The following is a 15,871-nucleotide window of genomic DNA, read 5'->3' as shown; positions in this document are numbered from 1 at the left end:
TCTCTATCTGTCTCTGTATCTCTATCTGTCTCTGTGTCTCTATCGGTCTCTGTGTCTCTATCTCTATCTGTCTCTGTGTCTCTATCTCTATCCGTCTCTGTGTCTCTATCTCTATCTGTCTCTGTGTCTCTATTTGTCTCTGTGTCTCTATCTGTCTCTGTGTCTCTATATCTATCTCTATCTCTATCTGTCTCTCTATCTCTATCTGTCTCTATCTCTATCTCTATCTGTCTCTGTGGCTCTATCTCTATCTCTATCTGTCTCTCTCTATTTCTATCTGTCTCTGTGTCTCTATCTCTATCTGTCTATGTGTCTCTATCTCTATCTCTATCTGTCTCTCTATCTCTATCTGTCTCTGTGTCTCTATCTCTATCTCTATCTGTCTCTCTATCTATATCTGTCTCTGTGTCTCTATCTCTATCTCTATCTCTATCTGTCTCTCTATCTCTATCTGTCTCTCTATCTCTATCTGTCTCTGTGTCTCTATCTCTATCTGTCTCTGTGTCTCTATCTCTATCTGTCTCTGTGTCTCTATCTGTCTCTGTGTCTCTATCTGTCTCTGTGTCTCTATCTCTATCTGTCTCTGTGTCTCTATCTCTATCTGTCTCTCTATCTCTATCTGTCTCTGTGTCTCTATCTCTATCTCTATCTCTATCTGTCTCTCTATCTCTATCTGTCTCTGTGTCTCTATCTCTATCTCTATCTGTCTCTGTGTCTCTTTCTCTATCGGTCTCTGCGTCTCTATCTCTATCTGTCTCTGTATCTCTATCTCTATCTGTCTCTGTGTCTCTATCTCTATCTGTCTCTGTGTCTCTATCGGTCTCTGTGTCTCTATCTCTATCGGTCTCTGTGTCTCTATCTCTATCTGTCTCTGTGTCTCTATCTGTCGCCTCTATCTGTCTCTGTGTCTCTATCTCTATCTGTCTCTGTGTCTCTATCTGTCTCTGTGTCTCTATTTCTATCTGTCTCTGTGTCTCTATCTCTATCTGTCTCTGTGTCTCTATTTCTATCTGTCTCTATCTCTATCTCTATCTGTCTCTGTGTCTCTATCTGTCGCCTCTATCGGTCTCTGTATCTCTATCAGTCTCTGTGTCTCTATCTCTATCGGTCTCTGTGTCTCTATCTGTCTCTGTGTCTCTATCTCTATCTGTCTCTGTGTCTCTATTTCTATCTGTCTCTGTGTCTCTATCTCTATCTGTCTCTGTGTCTCTATCTGTTGCCTCTATCTGTCTCTGTGTCTCTATCTCTATCTGTCTCTGTGTCTCTATCTGTCTCTGTGTCTCTATCTCTATCTGTCTCTGTGTCTCTATCGGTCTCTGTGTCTCTATCTCTATCGGTCTCTGTGTCTCTATCTCTATCTGTCTCTGTGTCTCTATCTGTCTCTGTGTCTCTATCTGTCTCTGTGTCTCTATTTCTATCTGTCTCTGTGTCTCTATCTGTCTCTGTGTCTCTATCTCTATCTGTCTCTGTGTCTCTATTTCTATCTGTCTCTGTGTCTCTATCTCTATCTCTATCTGTCTCTGTGTCTCTATCGGTCTCTGTGTCTCTATCTCTATCGGTCTCTGTGTCTCTATCTCTATCTGTCTCTGTGTCTCTATCTCTATCTGTCTCTGTGTCTCTATCTCTATCTGTCTCTGTGTCTCTATCTCTATCTCTATCTGTCTCTGTGTCTCTATCAGTCTCTGTGTCTCTATCTCTATCGGTCTCTGTGTCTCTATCTCTATCTCTATCTGTCTCTGTGTCTCTATCTCTATCTCTATCTGTCTCTGTGTCTCTATCTCTATCTGTCTCTGTGTCTCTATCGGTCTCTGTGTCTCTATCTCTATCTGTCTCTGTGTCTCTATCTCTATCTCTATCTGTCTCTGTGTCTCTATCTCTATCTCTATCTGTCTCTGTGTCTCTATCGGTCTCTGTGTCTCTATCTCTATCGGTCTCTGTGTCTCTATCTCTATCTGTCTCTGTGTCTCTATCTCTATCTGTCTCTGTGTCTCTATCTCTATCTGTCTCTGTGTCTCTATTTCTATCAGTCTCTGTGTCTCTATCTCTGTCTGTCTCTGTGTCTCTATCTCTATCTCTATCTGTCTCTGTGTCTCTATCTCTGTCTCTGTGTCTCTATCTCTATCTGTCTCTGTGTCTCTATCTGTCTCTGTGTCTCTATTTCTATCTGTCTCTGTGTCTCTATCTCTATCGGTCTCTGTGTCTCTATCTCTATCTGTCTCTGTGTCTCTATCTCTATCGGTCTCTGTGTCTCTATCTCTATCTGTCTCTGTGTCTCTATCTCTATCGGTCTCTGTGTCTCTATCTCTATCTGTCTCTATCTCTATCTCTATCTCTATCTGTCTCTGTGTCTCTATCTCTATCTGTCTCTGTGTCTCTATCTCTATCTGTCTCTGTGTCTCTATCTCTATCTGTCTCTTTGTCTCTATCTCTATCTGTCTCTGTGTCTCTATCTCTATCTGTCTCTATCTCTATCTCTATCTGTCTCTGTATCTCTATCTCTATCTGTCTCTGTGTCTCTATCTCTATCGGTCTCTGTGTCTCTATTTCTATCTGTCTCTGTGTCTCTATCTCTATCTGTCTCTGTGTCTCTATCTCTATCTGTCTCTGTGTCTCTATCTCTATCTGTCTCTGTGTCTCTATCTCTATCTCTATTGGTCTCTGTGTCTCTATCTCTATCTGTCTCTGTGTCTCTATCTGTCTCTGTGTCTGTCTCTGTGTCTCCATCTCTATCTGTCTCTGTGTCTCTATCTCTATCTCTATTGGTCTCTGTGTCTCTATCTCTATCTGTCTCTGTGTCTCTATCTGTCTCTGTGTCTCTATTTCTATCTGTCTCTGTGTCTCTATCTCTATCTGTCTCTGTGTCTCTATCTCTATCTGTCTCTGTGTCTCTATCTCTATCTGTCTCTATCTCTATCGGTCTCTGTGTCTCTATCTGTCTCTGTGTCTCTATCTCTATCTCTATTGGTCTCTGTGTCTCTATCAGTCTCTGTGTCTCTATTTCTATCTGTCTCTATCTCTATCTCTATCTCTATCTGTCTCTGTGTCTCTCTCTGTCTCTGTGTCTCTATTTCTACCTGTCTCTGTGTCTCTATCTGTCTCTGTGTCTCTATCTCTATCTGTCTCTGTGTCTCTATCTATATCTGTCTCTGTGTCTCTATCTCTATCTGTCTCTATCTCTATCTCTATCTCTATCTGTCTCTGTATCTGTATCTCTATCTGTCTCTGTGTCTCTATCTCTATCTCTATTGGTCTCTGTGTCTCTATCAGTCTCTGTGTCTCTATCTGTCTCTGTGTCTCTATCTCTATCTGTCTCTATCTCTATCTCTATCTGTCTCTGTGTCTCTATCTCTATCTCTATCTCTATCTCTATCTCTATCTCTATCTGTCTCTGTATCTCTATCTCTATCTGTCTCTGTGTCTCTATCTCTATCTCTATTGGTCTCTGTGTCTCTATCGGTCTCTGTGTCTCTATCTGTCTCTGTGTCTCTATCTCTATCTCTATATGTCTCTGTGTCTCTATCGGTCTCTGTGTCTCTATCAGTCTCTGTGTCTCTATTTCTATCTGTCTCTATCTCTATCTCTATCTGTCTCTGTGTCTCTATCTGTCGCCTCTATCGGTCTCTGTATCTCTATCAGTCTCTGTGTCTCTATCTCTATCGGTCTCTGTGTCTCTATCTGTCTCTGTGTCTCTATCTCTATCCGTCTCTGTGTCTCTATTTCTATCTGTCTCTGTGTCTCTATCTCTATCTGTCTCTGTGTCTCTATCTGTCGCCTCTATCTGTGTCTCTATCTGTTCCCCTCTATCGGTCTCTGTATCTCTATCAGTCTCTGTGTCTCTATCTCTATCGGTCTCTGTGTCTCTATCTCTATCGGTCTCTGTGTCTCTATCTCTATCTGTCTCTGTGTCTCTATCTCTATCTGTCTCTGTGTCTCTATTTCTATCTGTCTCTGTGTCTCTATCTCTATCTGTCTCTGTGTCTCTATCTGTCGCCTCTATCTGTGTCTCTATCTGTCCCCTCTATCGGTCTCTGTATCTCTATCAGTCTCTGTGTCTCTATCTCTATCGGTCTCTGTGTCTCTATTTCTATCTGTCTCTGTATCTCTATCTGTCTCTGTGTCTCTATCGGTCTCTGTGTCTCTATCTCTATCTGTCTCTGTGTCTCTATCTCTATCCGTCTCTGTGTCTCTATCTCTATCTGTCTCTGTGTCTCTATTTGTCTCTGTGTCTCTATCTGTCTCTGTGTCTCTATATCTATCTCTATCTCTATCTGTCTCTCTATCTCTATCTGTCTCTGTGTCTCTATCTCTATCTCTATCTGTCTCTCTATCTCTATCTGTCTCTGTGTCTCTATCTCTATATCTATCTGTCTCTCTCTATCTCTATCTGTCTCTGTGTCTCTATCTCTATCTGTCTATGTGTCTCTATCTCTATCTGTCTCTCTATCTCTATCTGTCTCTGTGTCTCTATCTCTATCTCTATCTGTCTCTCTATCTCTATCTGTCTCTGTGTCTCTATCTCTATCTCTATCTCTATCTGTCTCTCTATCTCTATCTGTCTCTCTATCTCTATCTGTCTCTGTGTCTCTATCTCTATCTGTCTCTGTGTCTCTATCTCTATCTGTCTCTGTGTCTCTATCTGTCTCTGTGTCTCTATCTGTCTCTGTGTCTCTATCTCTATCTGTCTCTGTGTCTCTATCTCTATCTGTCTCTCTATCTCTATCTGTCTCTGTGTCTCTATCTCTATCTCTATCTCTATCTGTCTCTCTATCTCTATCTGTCTCTGTGTCTCTATCTCTATCTCTATCTGTCTCTGTGTCTCTTTCTCTATCGGTCTCTGCGTCTCTATCTCTATCTGTCTCTGTATCTCTATCTCTATCTGTCTCTGTGTCTCTATTTCTATCTGTCTCTGTGTCTCTATCTCTATCTGTCTCTGTGTCTCTATCTCTATCTGTCTCTGTGTCTCTATTTCTATCGGTCTCTGTGTCTCTATCTCTATCTGTCTCTGTGTCTCTATCTCTATCTGTCTCTGTGTCTCTATCTGTCTCTATGTCTCTATCTCTATCTCTATCTGTCTCTCTATCTCTATCTGTCTCTGTGTCTCTATCTCTATCTCTATCTGTCTCTGTGTCTCTTTCTCTATCGGTCTCTGCGTCTCTATCTCTATCTGTCTCTGTATCTCTATCTCTATCTGTCTCTGTGTCTCTATCTCTATCTGTCTGTGTCTCTATCTCTATCTGTCTCTGTGTCTCTATCTCTATCTCTATCTGTCTCTGTGTCTCTATCTCTATCTGTCTCTGTGTCTTTATCGGTCTCTGTGTCTCTATCTCTATCTGTCTCTGTGTCTCTATATGTCTCTTTGTCTCTATCTGTCTCTTTGTCACTATCTCTATCTGTCTCTGTGTCTCTATCTCTATCTGTCTCTGTGTCTCTATCTCTATCGGTCTCTGTGTCTCTATCTCAATCTGTCTCTGTGTCTCTATCTCTATCTGTCTCTGTGTCTGTATCTCTATCTGTCTCTGTGTCTCTATATCTATCTGTCTCTTTGTCTCTATCTCTATCTGTCTCTGTGTCTCTATCTCTATCTGTCTCTGTGTCTCTATCTCTATCGGTCTCTGTGTCTCTATCTCTATCTCTATCTCTATCTGTCTCTGTGTCTCTATCGGTCTCTGTATCTCTATCTCTATCTGTCTCTGTGTCTCTATCTCTATCCGTCTCTGTGTCTCTATCTGTCTCTGTGTCTCTATCTCTATCTGTCTCTGTGTCTCTATCTCTATCTGTCTCTGTGTCTCTATCTCTATCTGTATCTGTGTCTCTATCTCTATCTGTCTTTGTCTCTATTTCTATCCGTCTCTGTGTCTCTATCTGCCTCTGTGTCTCTATCTCTATCTGTCTCTGTGTCTCTATCTCTATCTGTCTCTGTGTCTCTATCTCTATCTCTATTGGTCTCTGTGTCTCTATTTCTATCGGTCTCTTTGTCTCTATCTCTATCTGTCTCTGTGTCTCTATCTCTATCTGTCTCTGTGTCTCTATCTGTCTCTGTGTCTCTATCTGTCTCTGTGTCTCTATCTCTATCTGTCTCTGTGTCTCTATCTCTATCTGTCTCTCTATCTCTATCTGTCTCTGTGTCTCTATCTCTATCTCTATCTCTATCTGTCTCTCTATCTCTATCTGTCTCTGTGTCTCTATCTCTATCTCTATCTGTCTCTGTGTCTCTTTCTCTATCGGTCTCTGCGTCTCTATCTCTATCTGTCTCTGTATCTCTATCTCTATCTGTCTCTGTGTCTCTATTTCTATCTGTCTCTGTGTCTCTATCTCTATCTGTCTCTGTGTCTCTATCTCTATCTGTCTCTGTGTCTCTATTTCTATCGGTCTCTGTGTCTCTATCTCTATCTGTCTCTGTGTCTCTATCTCTATCTGTCTCTGTGTCTCTATCTGTCTCTGTGTCTCTATCTCTATCTCTATCTCTATCTGTCTCTCTATCTCTATCTGTCTCTGTGTCTCTATCTCTATCTCTATCTGTCTCTGTGTCTCTTTCTCTATCGGTCTCTGCGTCTCTATCTCTATCTGTCTCTGTATCTCTATCTCTATCTGTCTCTGTGTCTCTATCTCTATCTCTATCTGTCTCTGTGTCTCTATCTCTATCTGTCTCTGTGTCTCTATATGTCTCTTTGTCTCTATCTGTCTCTTTGTCTCTATCTCTATCTGTCTCTGTGTCTCTATCTCTATCTGTCTCTGTGTCTCTATCTCTATCGGTCTCTGTGTCTCTATCTCAATCTGTCTCTGTGTCTCTATCTCTATCTGTCTCTGTGTCTGTATCTCTATCTGTCTCTGTGTCTCTATCTCTATCTGTCTCTGTGTCTCTATCTGTCTCTGTGTCTCTATCTCTATCTGGGTCTGTGTCTCTATCTCTATCTGTCTCTGTGTCTCTATCTCTATCGGTCTCTGTGTCTCTATCTCTATCTCTATCTCTATCTGTCTCTGTGTCTCTATCGGTCTCTGTATCTCTATCTCTATCTGTCTCTGTGTCTCTATCTCTATCCGTCTCTGTGTCTCTATCTGTCTCTGTGTCTCTATCTCTATCTGTCTCTGTGTCTCTATCTCTATCTGTCTCTTTGTCTCTATCTCTATCTGTCTCTGTGTCTCTATCTCTATCTGTATCTGTGTCTCTATCTCTATCTGTCTCTTTGTCTCTATTTCTATCCGTCTCTGTGTCTCTATCTGCCTCTGTGTCTCTATCTCTATCTGTCTCTGTGTCTCTATCTCTATCTGTCTCTGTGTCTCTATCTCTATCTCTATTGGTCTCTGTGTCTCTATTTCTATCGGTCTCTGTGTCTCTATCTCTATCTGTCTCTGTGTCTCTATCTCTATCTGTCTCTGTGTCTCTATCTCTATCGGTCTCTGTGTCTCTATCTGTCTCTGTGTCTCTATCTCTATCTGTCTCTGTGTCTCTATCGGTCTCTGTGTCTCTATCTCTATCTGTCTCTGTGTCTCTATCTGTCTCTGTGTCTCTATCTGTCTCTGTGTCTCTATCTGTCTCTGTGTCTCTATTTCTATCTGTCTCTGTGTCTCTATCTCTATCGGTCTCTGTGTCTCTGTCTCTATCTGTCTCTATGTCTCTATCTCTATCTGTCTCTGTGTCTCTATCTCTATCTGTCTCTGTGTCTGTATTTCTATCTGTCTCTGTGTCTCTATCTCTATCGGTCTCTGTGTCTCTGTCTCTATCTGTCTCTGTGTCTCTATCTCTATCTGTCTCAGTGTCTCTATCTCTATCTGTCTCTGTTTCTCTATCTCTATCTGTCTCTGTGTCTCTATCTCTATCTGTCTCTGTGTCTCTATCTCTATCTGTCTCTGTGTCTGTATCTGTCTCTGTCCAAACAGGAAGCTTCCCAAAACGCCCTCTTAAAAGTGAGCTGGGAAAGCGCTTACATCTGACTTTTAAAGGGCCTTTTGGGAAGCTTTCTGAAGGTGCCCTAACGTCACAGAGACCAGCAGTAAACACAGAAGATGGCCGCATGAGCATACATAGTGAATAACTAATTAATAGGTATTCACTACTTATGCTCCTGCAGTCTTCTTCTGTGTTTACTGCCGGCAGTGGAAACTGCAAGGCAAGGTCCGCGGACCGCCAGTGAAGGCGTCGCGGGCCGTACTATGAGTACCAGTGGTATAGAGCAACCTCCCCATTTCAAGAAGCTGGAACCAAAGCCCATCTTGCTCATAATGCTGAATAAGAAGGGCCATTTCACTGAATCAAACCCTTATTGGTGTCCAGTGAGGCTACTGCCAACGGAGCCCTAATTCCTTCTGTTGTGGCAATGTTCAATGTGATCGATCTATGTGGCATAAACTCATTCTGGTCTGGGTGTTTCAAATCCAAGATTACCCCTCTCAATCGGTTTGTCAGTAATTTAGTGTCCACATTTACGCAGAGATATCAGCCTGTAGGAGTCCCACCAGTCTGCAGGCTTCCCAACCTTGGGTATAAGGACAATGGTTGCTGTGCACATACGGTCAAGGAGTGCCCCTCTCTGTTGATACAGGAGCTGTCAATTACATGATTTTCAGAGCAGCTTGTCCGATTAAATGGGCCTCATCTTGCTTGGTGTACAGTGATTACCAAGCTACCTGAAATTACCTATTACACAACATTTATATTGTGTTAGTATGTTTTGTGGAAACATGAATAATACCACTTTCTATTGCAAAATATTTGAGTTGAGCATTGTTGCAAAGCATTTAATTTGTGCTAGTTTTATTAAAACAAAATAGAAATCTATTAATGCTTTTTTGCTCAAACATAATTAATTTAGGAAGTAGATTTGAAATGTGAAATTCTTTATTGGCCAGGTAGATTTCACCAGCATTCTGCCCTTTGGGTGGATTTTTTGTGTAACTAACTCCACACTCCAGCAGTTTGATGCAGTGTTTGGACACATCTTGATAATGACTGCCGTATGACCAGCATCAGGGTATTCTGGGCATATCAGAACAAAGGCTAGCACATGATGGGTATGATACGTTTTTTAAAGTGTTTGTATCGTGTGACATAAAACAATTAAAATGTCTTTTAATCCAGAGTATAATGAATGTGCCATTGCATTGTTTCCCAGTCGAGCGATCTTGCATTCTAACCTTAAAACAGCGTCTGCCACTCGATGCTCATTGAAATACTGCTATTTTTCCTTTTCCTTTTTATGTTTCTGGCCCAAAGTTATTGTGACCCTAAAGCACTGTCTCTTACCATCTGAGCTATTGCAATTTATCACCCACATTTTTTATTTTATTTTTTTAATAGTTATATATAGCACGAACTAGACCCGACACATCGGGTATCAGAGCGCTTTACATGAGCACCACTTTCGTTACAGATGGACACATACATTTCTTTGTTAGGTACGGGGAGATTAAGTGATGTGCCAGAATCACAGGATGTTGAGCGTCGTTGCCGAGACTCGAACCCGGTTCACCGGCTTCGAGGTAAACGATCTAGTCGTAAGGCTACATCCTCCCAACATGTCTTGGAGGGTTGCATCTTGAACCTCACATGAGGCCATACATTTTAGGATATGTGTTGTTTGTGGTTGCAGTTGGTTGTGTCTCTGCTGCTGGGTCTGCAGGGTACCATTCCATTGTAGTATTCTGTCCTTTGGCCTTGTATGGTGCTCAGTGTCTGTGGTGTCATTGTTGTTAGTTGTTTCGTAGATTCATTCCTTCTCTCACTATCTGCTGCTGTTTTTGTGAGTAGTTGTAGGTTGGGTTGAGAGAAGTCTGTAGTTAGCAATACATTTTCTTGTTGATAGGTTTAGTAGCACTGAATGCCCCATCTAGAAGGTGCTCGGTTCTCTTAAAGTACTAGACATTTCTGTAAGTATTTTGAGTATTGTTAGATGATTTCTGAGCTCCCGTTTTCTGGTGCATTGACAGATTTTGTTTGTATTGTGTTTTAATAATCTTTAAATACAAGCATCAAATATGGTATCAAATGGGTGATCTACCAAACCAACAAGTCCTCAATTACAGCCTAAAAAAAGTGTAATAGTTTTAAATCAGTTACACTAACTGTTTAAAAGGGTACTCTAAAGAAAGACTGTCGGGTATAAAACTAGGCTGCGTTGTGTTTCAGGAAGGCAACATTTCTTAGACATACATCCCCTAAGACAGTATTTTGTATCATCTCCCCAGGTGCTCATTAAGTTTAGGGTCATTTCCTGTGCGCTGCATGTGAATTTCTTCAGCAACACTCCAGTGACCAGCAGCTTTGAGCCACTTGCTCAGCCTGTTCATTCTAACCAGTGCTTGGCTATTCGTCTCCTACCTGATAGCAGGGTAAATACAGAAATTGTTGTCTCTTTAAACACCTTTCAATGAGTTTACTGTAATCTCACAGTAGAGTGCTAGCACTGAGCTGGACTACTATATGTGGATAAAAATCTGCTCTGCAATTTCCATACCTGGTACAAACCTATCTCATGTAGCTACTTGGGAGCCGGATATACTCTGTGTCATTTTAAATCTGGCAATTCCAGAATTTGTTTTAACTTGTGCATCAGTCTTGTTCAAGTCAGCTTCAGTTAGTCTTACACATCTTACTTGGAACTGATTAGCAGATTTGGTTGCTTCCTGATTGATCTGTGCATCATATGTATCGCATGGAAATCTAATGGCACCCCATATGGTTGACATCAGTTTGTTTGAGATTGTAGACAGTGTTAAAAGAACTTAATTACGTATGGTAAGGTTGCAAACACTAAGAACTGCCCTCCCTCTAAACTGTTTGTGTTGAACCTAATAAACCCGCCATTATTGAACACATGACCAATCTCTGTGCGTGCAGCAGGAAGCAGTAATACACTGAAATGTGGCAGCCCCTCTAATCGCGCTTTGGGATCATATAGACATTACTTGGCCGCTGTCTTTGTCAGTGAACGTACGGACATTATACACTTTGACATGCCACCCAATTCTAATTTTCCCTCTAGGATTAGTTTTTTGTTCTGAAAATGATTCTGTTGTGTTTTTATTTTCATTGTAACATTATTATTTCCTAAGCTACGAACATGAAAAACTGAAATGTATTAATTAATTGTCTTGATGTGGCATAGGACTTAAGCCACAACTCACTGACCAAGGGCGAGGTCAACACCATTATGTGCATATGTTACTATTCAAATGAATGTGGACTCTGGTACATATTTTTCTAAAATGTTTTTAGAGTGTTACATAGCGCATACTAGACCCGAAGATATCAGGTATCCGAGCGCTTTACATGAGCACCATACAGATGGTCATTTTCATTTTTGTTAGGCACGGGGAGATTAAGTGATTTGCCCAGAATCGCAGGATGTTGAGCGTTGTTGCCGAGACTCGAACCCGGTTCCCCAGCTTCGAGGTTGACCGCTCTAGCCGTAAGGCTACATCCGCTCCCCAAATTGGGCTGTTCTTATTTTCTTGCAGCATGAACAATGAATGCCGATTTTCGTAAGAATGATTAATGTGGATAGTGGCACAGTGAGCTAAAAAGATGTACTGCATTGCAACCTAGAGTAATTACCGGTGGCTAAAATGTATTCAAGTGTTAGATTTTTGGTTTTACATTTCTTCAGACACTTTGCTGCTTATAGTTTATGACATTACAGGTATTTTTGTATCCACAGAGAGGAGATTCCTGAACCTGTAATAAGATGAAGGGTGTTGAAGAAAACATGACAATACTGGAAAGCTATCTGATACTCGAGAAGAACCAGAAATGAAGCCAAACAGTAATTCAAAATAGAACAACTCAGTAGGAGACAGAGAATCTCGTACATGAACAGACGTATCCTGCAGGAACATCAAGTGCAATCCGGGGGCTTCAAGAGGCTGAGGGCATCTATCCTGCTGGTCCCAAAACATCCAAATAAAGTAAAATCACAAAAATGACACTGCCAGAACACATCCCAAATATAAACATGCTAGATACCTCCATTTATCTTAGATAATGATCAGGTAGTTATAAAAAGTGCTCCCTCTCTAATATGACATTATCAATACTATGGTGTTAGTCCATCATAAACGCTGTTTTGGTTGGACCTTACAATCCCTAGAAAGAGGTATACAAAACATAGGTATACAAAACGTGAATCGTGAAGCAGACATCTGAAAGTTAAAAGGAAGAAGTGTTTGGCTACTTGCAATGCAGAACATTATTCTAGAGCATAACGACTTGGTATTGAGTTTTGTTCTTTGTGTGCATGTCATAAATATTGTCCAAGAAACAGACTATTTAGATAAGCAGTGAGGTTTATTCTTTGCACACATCTTAGAAAGTTCTTAATGCAGGTTGAAAACACAGCTCCTGATAGAAATATCATACATATGTCACCAGTCCTGCAAGAACATATCTGCTGCAAATACCTAGTGAAGATTAAAATATAGTTAGTGATTCAGGAACCACAATGATAAGTCAGCAAACACATTAACATGATTTATGCCAAAATATAACCGCGCTTAGACTCTAAACCCCAAAGAAAAAAACATACACACAACGTAAGACGAGCTTTGGCTTCTCCTCATTACTGAAGTAGCATCACCAACCATGCACAGGGGAAAGTGCATGAGCATATATTGAATGTGGCACTAGGGTTCCTCAGCCATCACAACTAAGAGTTTATTAACTAACAAAAACAAAAGAAATAACATAAAGGTACTGTGTTTGTGAGAAGAGTTTTAATAACTTCTAATCCCTACACTCACACCACTAACAGCCAAACTAAAAGCTTATTTAGGTTTAATGAATGTGAAATGACTTTTAATGAGTCATCGGCTCTGTGGGGCAAATATCAAACACATACAGTAGAACACACAAACACAGGCAGTGAAAATGGAAAGAGCTTTACTCTCTCAGCAAACCTACAGATCCATCAACAAATGCACACAGAAAAACCTTACACCTGCGGTGAATGTGGAAAGAGCTTTACTTTCTCAGGAAAACTAAAGATCCATCAGCAATCACACACTGGGGAAAAAGCATATCCTTGCAGGGAATGTAGCAAACACTTTACTGATTTATTAAAACTAAATGTCCATCAGGGAAAACAAATAGGGGTAAAACCATACACATGCAGTGAATGTGAAAAGAGTTTTACTAAAGCATTGGATCAAACCATTCATCTGCGACAGCATACAGGAGAAAAGCCATACACATGCCAAGAATGTGGAAAGAGTTTTAGTAAATCTGCAAATTTAAAGAGCCACCACCTAACACATACAGGAGAAAAGCCATACACATGCCAAGAATGTGGAAAGAGTTTTAGTAAATCTGCAAATGTAAAGAGCCACCACCTAACACATATAGGAGAAAAACCTTATACTTGCAACGAATGTGGAAAGAGCTTTAGTAGATCTATATATCTAAAGAGACACCATCTGACACACACAGGGGAAAAGCCATACACATGTCAAGAATGTGGAAAGAGCTTTAGTACAGCCTCAAATCTAAAGAGCCACCACCTAACACATACAGGAGAAAAGCCATACACATGCCAAGAATGTGGAAAGAGTTTTAGTAAATCTGCAAATATAAAGAGCCACCACCTAACACATATAGGAGAAAAACCTTATACTTGCAACGAATGTGGAAAGAGCTTTAGTAGATCTATATATCTAAAGAGACACCATCTGACACACACAGGGGAAAAGCCATACACATGTCAAGAATGTGGAAAGAGCTTTAGTACAGCCTCAAGTCTAAAGAGCCACCACCTAACACATACAGGAGAAAAACCATTCACTTGCAGTGAATGTGGAAAGAGCTTTGCTTATTTATCAAATTTAAAGCAACACCAGCGTATGCACACAGGGGAAAAACCTTATACTTGCAGTGAATGTGGAAAGAGCTGTAGTACATCCTCAAATCTAAAGAGCCACTACCTAACACATACAGGAGAAAAACCATGCACTTGCAGCGAATGTGGAAAGAGCTTTCCTTATTTATCAAATTTAAAGAAACACCAGCGTATGCACACAGGGGAAAAACCTTATACTTGCAGTGAATGTGGAAAGAGCTTTACTCAAGCAGTGCACCTAACCATCCATGTGCGAAAGCATACAGGAGAAAAGCCATACACATAGAGTGAATGTGGAAAGAGCTTTAGTAGCTCTACACTTCTAAAGAGCCACCAGCGAACACACACAGGGGAAAAACCATACACATGCAGTGAATGTGGAATAAGCTTTGCTCATTTATCAACTTTAAAGATCCACCAGCGCATGCATACAGGAAAAACCATTCACATAGAGTGATTGTGTACAGTTTTTTACTCTTCATCAATCCTAACCATCCATCTGCAAATGCATGTAGCAGAAAAACCATACACTTGCAGTGAATGTGGAAAAAGCTTTAGTAAATCCACGCATCCAAAGAACCACCATCTAACACACAGGGGGGAAACTTTAATCAGAGCATCAGGTCTAACCTTCCTTCTGCAATGGCATTCAGAAGAAAAAACATGCAAATGCAATGAATGTTGAAAGACGTTTGGTAAATCCTTTCAACTAAAGGGTCAGCAGCTAACACACAATTGAGAAACACACACACATGCAGTGTATGTGGAAAGAGATTTGCTCAAGAATCAGTCCTAACCATCCATCTGTGAAGGCATACAGAAGACAAATCATACAAATGCAGTGAAGGTGGAATGGACTTTGCTAGCTCAACATACCTAAAATGCAACCAGCAATCACACATAGGAAAAACAACATAAAATATCAAGGCTGTTTCAGTCATTCATAAACCGTAAGACACCTCCAGCAGATGTAAATAGGGGAATTGCTTTTATGATTTATTATGCATAGTGGTTAATTAGTGAACACAGAAAGAGGAAGTAACATCTGGAGGGATGTGAAACCGGCTTCATTGCTTTTTTGCAACCATGTGTGCTTGGGTAAATACACACAGGAAAACTCATACATAAGCATCAAATACAATGTGTTTTTCCCCCTGAGTTTTATATAGCGTGAACTTGACCTGAAGTCATCAAAGCGCTATACATGAGCACCAGTTGAGTTACATGAAGACACATCCATTTTTGTTAGGCTCGAGGTGATTAAGTGATTTGCCCAGAATCACAGGATGTTGAGCGTCGTTGCCGACTCAAACCCAGTTCCCCAGATTTGAGTCGACCACCCTAGCCGTTAGGCCACATCCTCTCCCCAAAGAGGGAGGCTGTTATGAAATATAAGTCATTTCAGCAACACATCCAAGAAAATAATTTTGGCTACAGTAAACAAGGGAGGGCTTCTTTCACTCTGCAGAGTTACAAGGTTTATGAAGAAACCATGTCTAGACATCGTGAATGTCAGGTAAGATTCAATTATTGTGCTTTCTAGCTTTGGAAAAACACAATAATATGTCGTAACTACCCTCCCCCTGTGGAAGTTGCCTTGTGCATGCTGTAAGAAGAGATGGTTCTTTAATCTGATTACTCGGTATGTTGGGAACCTTAAACTTTCTTACCATGGGGCACATTTTTCTATTCTATTCATGTACACGGGGATGGTGGAGGACTTAATGAATTATGTAAACATTAAGGTCCAGGTATATTTCAATGTACATTTTCATCATGGGGTACTGATGATGTTATAAAAAACAACGCCAAAGGCGATGTGGTTTGTATATATGAGCAGATCCCTTAGATTGGAATGAAGGGTCATGTAATAAATGTTATTCAGTTTGTATTTTTTATATTATATGTTTTATATTTATATTACATGATTATTTTATGGCAGTTGGGTTGAATAGTTTTATTGTTTTTCAAATGCAATTGTTTATTAAAAACTGCAAGTGAAGGCAGTATAAAGGTGAATTTTTATCATTGGAATATTGAATCAACAA

The 15,871-nt window shown here is 40.6% G+C and overlaps 1 pseudogene; it reads left to right on the top strand.

The window, feature by feature from the left end:
• Nucleotides 1-12,103: 12,103 nt before the first annotated feature.
• On the top strand, nucleotides 12,104-14,447 carry LOC144772280 (uncharacterized; annotated as a pseudogene).
• The last annotated feature ends 1,424 nt before the right edge of the window (nucleotides 14,448-15,871 follow it).

The sequence above is a fragment of the Lissotriton helveticus genome, chromosome 8 (assembly GCF_964261635.1).
Source record: "Lissotriton helveticus chromosome 8, aLisHel1.1, whole genome shotgun sequence".
NCBI classification, from domain to species: domain Eukaryota; kingdom Metazoa; phylum Chordata; class Amphibia; order Caudata; family Salamandridae; genus Lissotriton; species Lissotriton helveticus.
This window is presented reverse-complemented; position numbering and strand designations above follow the sequence as displayed.